We start from the raw sequence: 10,803 nt of genomic DNA, 5'->3' as shown, positions 1-10,803 counted from the left end.
AGGTTGTTTTCTTGTGTTTGGGAATGTGCTGTTTACACGATCATAAACACAGGAAACTACTTCTTTAGAAACTGATCTCAGGAGGCAACCGTTGCAACCCAGTCTCACGGCAGATCGTGATATGGTCACGTAATTTAATCTATTGATTCGTGACAGACACGGGCACGTTTATTTCGTTATTTTCGTGATATCAGCACGTTTTTTAAACTAATGTATTTCAATGGGAAGCGTCTTTCGTGATCACAGCACGATTCTTTTTGCCTATCGGGCTGCAGCAGAGAAGCTGTTTAATCAACATTTATTCACGAGATCTTATCATTGTTTATGTATTTATTTTAATTATATTATTTTGGTCTTATTGCCAGGGAAGCTGGATTGCTTTGCTGTTTATTGATATTTAAAAATATATATATATTATCAGTAGGAAATCGCGCTGAAGAAGTCTCATTCCGAACACATCGCGATATTTGGCATCAGTTCACGTGTGCCAGATGTTGGTAAGTAGTCGTAAATACGCTGTCCTAATAATGTTTGATAATGATATAATGTATTTTCTGTCGATATTAATCAGATTAGCTCAAGTTCAGTCACTGCATTATATCTGTCATCTCCACGGAGGCATTGCGTTTCATTGCTTTCTATGAAAATGGTTTCTATGGTGATTAAACACTGTCTGTCACGTGATGTGCTATAGGCCTAGAGTAGACCTTCAATCAGTTAATCATATTCATATCAGGTTTTTAAGTAGTACAATTAGTTCCAAAGTTGTATGTGTAGTAGAAGCACAGTAAAAACAACACCATGCTTTTACCACAGTAACATTAGTTTTACTGTGATAAGTGTAGTAAAAAGACAGTAGTCACACAATTTACCATGCTTTTACCACACTATTGGTAGTTTTAATGTGGTACTTATTGTAAATGCACAGTAACCACAACACTAACCATGCTTTTACCTCAGTAACCTAGTTGTACTGTGATGGGTGTAGTAAAGGACAGCAATCACAAAACTTACCATGCTTTTACCTCAGTATTGGAAGTTTTAAAGTGATAATTGTTGTAAATTATGCATATTAACCACAACACCTACCATGCTTTTAATGCTTAATAATGTAGCATCCAATATTTGTAAGGAAAATCAGTACTTTTTCCTTTAAATAATCCTATATATTATACATAATGATATTTTATTTTCTCTTTTTTCAGCTGAAAAAACCAAAAGGGCCTTTCGGACTCAGTCAGCCCATTATTGTTTGAGGACAAGTAAACGAAGGAGACGGACCGCTGCAAAGGCAAATATTTGCAATGGTATGTATGTGTTTTAACCCTAAATCAAACATTTTATAAAGCATTTGTTGTTTCTTAAACCTGTTCTTACAAAACCCATAGCCCAATAAGTGTGAACAGTCTCAAAGTCTTAATAATTCACAAGATTTAACAAGTTGTCAAATTCGTACGATACTAGTACATATTTGTATAATTGTACATAATCCTGCAGCTTTTACTCCTAGTGCTGTCATTGGCTACTGCCTCAATTCCTGTACACATTTATCGCGAAATTTGTAAATCAGTTGCGCCCCTTCTTGGAAAGTAGTCTGATGTCCCACACACTGTCAGAAAGTTTATATTAATTGCATTGTATTTATTAAAATTATTACAAATTGGTCCCTGTCTGCTCATGTTCCAATGTCCAATGATAAATGATCTCTCTCCACACCTCATAACCTACCTCTGTTTGCAAGAGTGGAAAAGCTAATCTGACTTGTCACATGACATCAGATACTCGATTATTTTGTCATAATCAGATCAGTTACAATGCTGATAACTGTCCCGTTTGCATGTAAATCATGTTATTTTTAAACGAGTTCAAACGAGATTATTGCTTGCTATTAATGAGATACTTTTATTCATAGAAATGCCAACATATCAGTGAACGTATTACATAAAATGCTTTTAACATTTAATTATGCAACACTCTTTACAGAAACATATCCCACAGTTATGGATAAACTCATCATCAACATCATCATCAAGTCCTGTGCTGGGCACATTGGGCAACAAGTGTCCTCCAACGTATTCGATCCATGGCCAAGTTCTCCACATCTTCCCATGGGACACTGACATTCTTCAGGTCTTCATGAAACATCTGTCTCCATGTCTTCCTTGGTCTTCCCTGTCTCCTGCATCCTCCTGGTGGTGTCCACTTCATCACTGTCTTTGGGTGGTGTTGTTTGGGCATGCGTCGGATGTGTCCAGCGAGGTGGACCCTTTGCTCTGTGAAGTCCCACTCCTCCTCAAGATCTCTTTGATATATGCAGAACCAATATTGAAAATAGTGATTTATCTTTTTTCCATATTGTTAAAGCATTTTGTTTTCTCTTTTCAGCTTCATAAACTGTACTTGATGTCTGCCTAATGCCTTCATCAAAGAAGCGTCAGTGATCATCAGGTGTTTTGGTAAAGGACATATTCATTGCCATCCATTAGTTCTAGTCATGCAGTGACTTCATGATGCAATAGACAAATGTATATTTCTGCAAGTGTGTATAGCAGGTTTTTGTCCGAACAATTGAAGATAGTGAGAGTGTTCAGGAAAACCTTTAGAAAACAATCAATATTTATGGAATTCTTATTGGTGCTGAAATAATATTACAGAAATGACACACTTGCATACTGGACATTATTCTGAGTTTGTTACCTTTACATTTAGATGGACTTAATGTCTTACATTTAGCTTCATTAAGCCTTTTATTACAGTGGTTACTATAGTAAATGTCCACCATAACTACATCTATGGTATCATTACATCACTACCTGGTTAATGTAAATGTAATATACACGTGAATGTATTTTATTGAAGCATTTTCTTACTGACATTTATAATCATAAACTATTTTAAGTCGCCTTTCATTTAGTTACAAAAAAAGTGACCAATAATCACAGGGATATAGAATTAAAGGTGAGAATGTAAAATGTTGTGCTTATGTTTTTGCCTATTTGTTCTTTAAAGCGAAGAAACAAATATATTTTCACATAACAAAGTTGTATCTCATCTCTTGGTTTGTAAAAAATATAACTTCATCATAGCGATTTTTTTAACATTACAGTATGTGTCACTATAATAGATATTTATTATAATATAATATTGTTGTGCAGTAGGTTTGGCACTACATTTGTCTTTTAAACAGTTTGACATTAAATATTGGAATATGCTTTCAAAATTGTGTGCATTCATTGTGATTTTGTTACATTTATTTGAATATAATTGATATACCTTTGATATACTATACATACACTGTAAATGTTAGAAGCACTTTAGTACATGTAATTATCTTTAATTAAAATACTGCAAAACTACCCCTGCTGTAGAAAAAAGTTTCTCTTTCAAATGTATTTATGAATCAGTCTTAATAAGCACATTTGTGTCATTGATCATGTGATCTCGTTTTTGGATGGTAACCACACAAAGGAGTCTTTTGTTTTTAAATGTGATTTTATAATTTAATTAGAATGAATACATTACAGCCCAAATATTATATATTTAAGGTATCTTTCCCTGCTGTAGCCGGAACCAGAAGAGATCTGTCATCATTTACCATAAATGGGCAAGTAAGTGTGACGCGTCTGTTCAGCTGGGTTGTTATTGGCTGTGACTTTATCGCAGAACTCGCTGTGATTGGACTATAGTTAAACCCATATAAAACGGTGCTTCATGTTACAAAGTATGTTTTGGTGTTATTATTGCGTTCTTTATACATAAAGCTAACTATAAAGTGTCTCTATGTTGTGAGAAATTGCTCCTTTACTGAGATCCCCACCCTAACCCTAACCATGTCTGCACATTTCAATGAACTACAGGACAATGTTTCCTGTTCCATTGACATAATGACAGAGATATGTGGGTAATGTAGTTTAAAACACTTAGTAATGAAACAATAAATGTTAAATAAATAATATATTTAATGGACAACTGGATATCTAAATTTGTTCATTGTGCAAACCTTTATGACATATATGAGGGACAGGCTGAAATTTGATAATTTACTGTGAGCACTTTAAAAATAACCTTTATGCCAGCTTTCCGTATATGTCAGAAAACTTCGCACAACATTATTTAGTAAACATAGCATAAGCAGTTGTCCTGCCGATTTTCTCTTTGATACACTACTAAACGGACTGTGAGTTACAGCCATTTGAAATGTGCAGTTTTTTGCTCTTCTGGGGGCCGTTGCTGGGCCCTTGGGATGGAAGTGCAGTACAATCTACACAGATCTACACACACTATTACACAGGGATAATGCACCATTCAGTAAAACAAAAACAAAAAAACAGTGCCAACATTTCCTTTTCACCCCTTCTGATTGCTGCTTATATGCCTGACATCTGTAATGTCTATGCTTTCATTTTAAATGCAGTAGTAGATGTACTAGAATGATCAACATGGATCATCTTCAATTATGCTTGAAGTGTTTATAGCAAGATAGCCACTGCAGCCTCTTGTTATTCACATAGCTTCCCTTTATTTCACTGCAAACTGCTTATGCATGCAAGTATGTGCAACTTTTGTTGCATTGTTGTCCCAAATATCATTAACCAGATCTATAATGTGTATGTCCTAAGAAAAATAATCATGGTAATTAATTATATGTACCGGTAGTTGTTTTTAAATTATGAACTAAACTAAAGAAATAAGAAATTTAAATTTCTCAAATATTTTTTTTTATTTACTGTACCAAACACCACTTTCAATACACAATATTCACCATACTTTATTACACAACACTTTATTGGAGGACACAGCATAAAGTTGATAAAGTAGCATAAAGACAATGAGATTCAAGATAAATAAAAATGTGTTTTCAAAAATACATTAACATCATATTAATCCATTCACAGCTGCTGAAGCCACAAAATGAGTGCCAGAGAATCATATTCAGTCACCTATACAGAAAACAGATTTGATATTGTGTTGGAAAATAATGATTTATTATCACAGCTAAACTGGTTTCTTGCTCTTCCCTGTACATGTCTCTATCATGTTCATGTTCTTCTTCCTCGTCTAAACATTTTGTTCAGTTGTACCCTACAGTACAACAGAAGAACAGAAGATGTGATCACTGGTGTGGTGTAGCTTTTCTCAACCAGAGGAAGAAGTCTCAACATCCCATTGTCAGGCGTTCTCCAGTCCTGGTCTGAAAGTAAAGCAAAAAACACAAACAATACAAATTAAGTTGTTTAATGGACAGTCAGGTCAGCTTATGGCTATGTTTACACGTGGAAGGCTATTTTCATAAACGGACATTTCACCCCTCTTCGTTTTCAAAAATAACATCGTGCACACGAACCTGTGTATATGCCATCTAGATCATGCCAAACCTGTAGGTGGCAGTGTAACGTGAAGCTCAAGCCCACGTTAGCCAATCAGAATCCCGAAAATAGTCACATACTGTGACGTCGCTGCCTAAAACTCAGTTTTTCTCAGTTTACATGCAAACGTGCAAACAAAGTTTTCCAAAATCTCCACTTTGGCCCGAGTTCTTAGAAATAATCGTTTTCTGTGATAAAAACTGGGTTTTCGTGTAAATGAGAGGCCAAACCGCAGGGAAATATCTGTGTCTTCACTTCGTGTAAACGGGGCCTATGTTCTGCGATATATTAAGCAGTGATGGGCTACTCTGGCCCTTAGCATCCACTGTCCTGCAGATTTAGCTCCAACCTCAAACCCTCCTGCCTATTGTCTATAAGTAAAGCTGAAGACTTTCAGATGTGCTCGATTAGGGTTGGAGGAAAACTCTCAACCTCAAAAAGGACGTTATATATATATAATATTTAAGCACATAATATAAGCTAAGTACTAAACAAAAAATGTTTTACCCATATCAACAGCAACCTATTTTAAAAAAGATATTTAAGAAAGGTATGGTCTCTTTTGCCTTTGCAAGTGATGCTTGATTTTTTTCAAGACAACATACTCTTCTGTCACTTGTTTCAAGAGCTTCACTTGGTCAAAAACCAAGTGATAACCTATACAATGTAAAATTGTCAACATCAAATTATGTACTACATATTACAGCATTGTTTCAATACAAGACATACCAATGGACTCACGCACCTTTCTGTCTTCTTTGGGCAGCAAATGTTCCTTCCTCACCCGAAACAAAGGACTTAGTCGATTAGCTTGTATTGATATAAGGACTGGTCTTCCTTCTCTGCTGTAAAACAAGAAAGTCTCTACTTACTCTATGTGCAATTACTATTGTTCTTGAAACATAAATTAAGACGATTCAGGAGAGAGCATTTGATGAGTAAATACTGATTGAAATATTCTAGAAACTTTACCTGGGAAGGGCTGATCACGGCAAGATCCGTTGAGACTCACTAGTCAGGGTTTGCTCTTAAAAGAGCTGTTGAGTTTGATGTTGTAGAGATCTAAAGTAATCCTGCAATACAGAAAGGAAGGTCATTAAATTACATTACATGCAAGTGTCACAAGGCGGGGGGGCACTATCCGCCACTGACTCTCCCCCTCCCCAAGGGAGCACCACGTATCCCACCAGACAATGACCAGAACAAGAAAAGGAGTAGTATAAAGCAATGAGGTTTCCTTTATTTCATATATTTAAGAGCAAGTCAATTAAAAGGACTATAGAAAAGCAGATTTCTAGGGCTGTTGGGCCTGCAGCCAGATGAGGACTTGAAGTCTGCCGGAGGGCTGTACACTTGGGCAGACCCAACAACAACTCTCCAGGCTCAAGCAGAATGGGACGTAACGATGGCGGGACGATTAGGCTGGGTACCTCAACGACTCTCCAGGCTCTGACAACACAGGGTAATAATGCACAGATTATATGCAAAGCAAATGTAACGTGTAGACTCACAACGACTGAAGAGTAACTACGATGGGGTGGATTGTTTGCTTACAAGTGGAATGTTAGTTCTCCAAGCTCTGGCGGTTGAAGTGTAGGCAGGACAGCTTGCCTGGTACAGTAGGAGCAGTAGGACTTGATATAGCAGCAGGTCTCTGCGCACAGGCGGTGATAGTGTAACGGTGGTGGTACAGTTCGACTTGATACAACAGCAGCTCCACAGATACAATTAGTACGGAACAGCACTGCACACAGTGCCACTCTTTTGTATAAACAGCAAACTCACCAGCCCGCCGGGGTATGAGGGGAATGCAGAGGGTGGGTTCAATGTAACAGGAGTTATCTGGGCTCCACCGTTACAGGGCAGCAATACTCAAGTGATGGCTCAAGTTAATACAGCAGACAGATTAAAGCATAGTGGGGAGGAGGGTTATCCATGTACAACAGCAGCTCTCGCCATTCTGTGGGCACAAGGCAGCATGCACAGGTTATATAGTAATTTTAGTTCAACAGCAATACTTTTCTGGTGAGATGGAAGAGACTAGCAAGGGCGGCTAGTAGGTAATGCTGTTTTAAACGCTCCAAATCCAGATATTTCACCCGTCTGTACAGTAAGAGGAATCACTCGGGTTAGTTATATTCGTGAATAAACTGCACCACACGTAGTCAACTAGGGGAAACACTCCAACCGAACGTGCATGGCATAGGCCCACTACAAACAGCGGCATGCAATCTCACACAGTGTAAACAAAGTATGGAGTAATTCCTCGCACAGTGGGGCGATCACACAGCTGGGCGAACAAGCGAATGAATGAAAAGGGGCCGCCCTCTGTAAAGTCGAATTTCCAGAGCTCTTGGTTTCGGCGTAGTTAACAATGAATCTCCTCAGTAAACACAGAAAGAACTTATCTGTCGCGGTTGTATATCTTCGGTCTCCTCACATCCACAGCGCCGGTCGCTACCAATCCAAATCCCAAGCTCCACGTTGAGTCATCGGTCCTTACACTCTCGTTTCTCGACTCAATATGCCCCAAACACGTAATGTCTCACTCGCCTCTCGCCGCTCCCCGCTGTCCTCACACCAGCCGAGCCCCAGTCTTCCGCCTTGGTTTTGGTAGTTTTCTCCTCTTGTCTTCCGGTTCCCTGGGGTATTTAAAGTACTTCAAACCATCTGATCCCCAATCACAAGCCCACGGGGATTAACCTGTCCCGCTGCTCCTCCTTTCCTCATTACAAATCACCCGTCACTTGTTTGTTTTTTGCAAACCGGAAGATCCGCAGTCTCGCTGTCGACTATGTTCATCCCCAAAAACAATTCCCCCTAGGGACCTTTGCTGTCTGTTACAGTTCCACCCTGTGACACTAGCAGTCAGTTATCCATAACTGTGAAATATGTTTCTGTAAAGAGTATTGCATAATTAAATGTTAAAAGCATTTTTATGTAATACGTTCACTGATAAGAGGGCATTTCTACGAATAAAATTATGCCTTTAATAGCAAGTAATAATCATATGAACTCGTTTAAAAAAAACATGATTTACATGCAAACGGGACAGTTATCAGCATTGTAACTGATCTGATTACGACAAAATAATCGAGTATCTGATGTCATGTGACAAGTCAGATTAGCTTTTCCACTCTTGCAAACAGAGGTAGGTTATGAGGTGTGGAGAGACATCATTTATCATTGGACATTGGAACATGAGCAGACAGGGACCAATTTGTAATAATTTTAATGAATACAATGCAATTAATATAAACTTTCTGACAGTGTGTGGGACATCAGACTACTTTCCAAGAAGGGGCGCAACTGATTTACAAATTTCGCGATAAATGTGTACAGGAATTGAGGCAGTAGCCAATGACAGCACTAGGAGTAAAAGCTGCAGGATTATGTACAATTATACAAATATGTACTAGTATCGTACGAATTTGACAACTTGTTAAATCTTGTGAATTATTAAGACTTTGAGACTGTTCATACTTATTGGGCTATGGGTTTTGTAAGAACAGGTTTAAGAAACAACAAATGCTTTATAAAATGTTTGATTTAGGGTTAAAACACATACATACCATTGCAAATATTTGTCTTTGTAGCGGTCCGTCTTCTCCGTTTACTTGTTTTAAACAATAATGGGCTGACTGAGTCCGAAAGGCCCTTTTGGTCTTTTCAGCTGAAAAAAGAGAAAATAAAATATCATTATAATATATAGGATTATTTAAAGGAAAAAGTACTGATTTTCCTTACAAATATTGGATGTTACATTATTAAGCATTAAAAGCATGGTAGGTGTTGTGGTTAATATGCATAATTTACAACAATTATCACTTTAAAATTACCAATACTGAGATTTGTGATTGCTGTCCTTTACTACACCCATCACAGTAAAACTAAGGTTACTGAGGTAAAAGCATGGTTAGTGTTGTGGTTACTGTGCATTTACAATAAGTACCACATTAAAACTACCAATAGTGTGGTAAAAGCATGGTAAGTTGTGTGACTACTGTCTTTTTACTACACTTATCACAGTAAAACTAATGTTACTGTGGTAAAAGCATGGTGTTGTTTTTACTGTGCTTCTACTACTCATACAACTTTGGAACTAATTGTACTACTTAAAAACCTGATATGAATATGATTAACTGATTGAAGGTCTACTCTAGGCCTATAGCACATCACGTGACAGACAGTGTTTAATCACCATAGAAACCATTTTCATAGAAAGCAATGAAACGCAATGCCTCCGTGGAGATGACAGATATAATGCAGTGACTGAACTTGAGCTAATCTGATTAATATCGACAGAAAATACATTATATCATTATCAAACATTATTAGGACAGCGTATTTACGACTACTTACCAACATCTGGCACACGTGAACTGATGCCAAATATCGCGATGTGTTCGGAATGAGACTTCTTCAGCGCGATTTCCTACTGATAATATATATATATTTTTAAATATCAATAAACAGCAAAGCAATCCAGCTTCCCTGGCAATAAGACCGAAATAATATAATTAAAATAAATACATAAACAATGATAAGATCTCGTGAATAAATGTTGATTAAACAGCTTCTCTGCTGCAGCCCGATAGGCAGAAAGAATCGTGCTGTGATCACGAAAGACGCTTCCCATTGAAATACATTAGTTTAAAAAACGTGCTGATATCACGAAAATAACGAAATAAACGTGCCCGTGTCACGAATCAATAGATTAATTTACGTGACCATATCACGATCTGCCGTGAGACTGGGACCTGTGTTATCATCAACTAAAACTATTAAGTTCAAATTAAATATAATATAAATATTAGATGGGAAAAACTTCAAACTTAAATTAAACAAATTAGTTGTTGACTTGGTAACTAACTGAAAAATGTAAAGAACTAAAACTGAAGAAAAAAAGCGACTAAATTCAAACTATACAAAATATTTAAAATGACAAACGCATACAACATAATTATTTCAACAAACTAAAAAATAAAGCTAATTCAAAATATTATTAAATACTATAATTAACAGGAGATAAATAATATTAAAATAACAGTTTGGACTGGAACAGCTCCAAAAAAAAAAAAAAATTCTGTAACACTTTACAATAAGGTTGCATGAATTAATGCATTAACTAACATTAACTAATGTGTTACGTAATGCAGACACTGGATGGAAGGTGAACAGTGAGTTTTATTGACAATAGGCTATGTGATGAAATGAGCAGGTTGGAGTCCAAAGGATGATCTTGAGGGAGACAGAGGAATGGAAGACAGACAGACAGATCGCTGGAGACAGGGAGAATAGTCCGTAATCGAAACATTATAAAGTGTTACTTTTTCCTTTAGGCCTAGATTGTATTTTCTGATTTTTAAATCTCTGGGTCTAATTCTTATTAGTTTTTTGTTTGTTGCAGTTTTAAATAAAGGAACAATCCTCTTGG

At 36.9% G+C, this 10,803-nt stretch overlaps 2 long non-coding RNA genes across 3 annotated transcripts; one reads left to right on the top strand and one right to left on the bottom strand.

Annotated features, from left to right (window-relative positions):
- The first annotated feature begins 100 nt into the window (after positions 1-100).
- Positions 101-3,216, top strand: LOC307001746. The gene is made up of 3 exons (XR_013798312.1): positions 101-497; positions 1,206-1,307; positions 1,984-3,216. It is a non-coding gene; the product is annotated as an uncharacterized lncRNA (long non-coding RNA).
- A 1,482-nt stretch (positions 3,217-4,698) lies between these two features.
- Positions 4,699-7,297, bottom strand: LOC307002126. Of its 2 annotated transcripts, none has more exons than XR_013798425.1 (6): positions 7,152-7,297; positions 6,921-7,020; positions 6,797-6,815; positions 6,339-6,439; positions 6,112-6,211; positions 4,699-5,191 (listed from the first exon to the last, which is right to left on the bottom strand). It is a non-coding gene; the product is annotated as an uncharacterized lncRNA (long non-coding RNA). The 2 variants fall into 2 exon arrangements; XR_013798426.1 differs by having other exon boundaries at positions 4,726-5,191; positions 6,112-6,208; positions 7,152-7,293.
- Positions 7,298-10,803: the final 3,506 nt, after the last annotated feature.

This window comes from Phoxinus phoxinus (assembly GCF_949152265.1).
Source record: "Phoxinus phoxinus genome assembly, chromosome: 7".
NCBI lineage: Eukaryota > Metazoa > Chordata > Actinopteri > Cypriniformes > Leuciscidae > Phoxinus > Phoxinus phoxinus.
The sequence above is the reverse complement of the archived record's forward strand: the minus strand, read 5'-3'. Positions and strand labels throughout refer to the sequence as shown.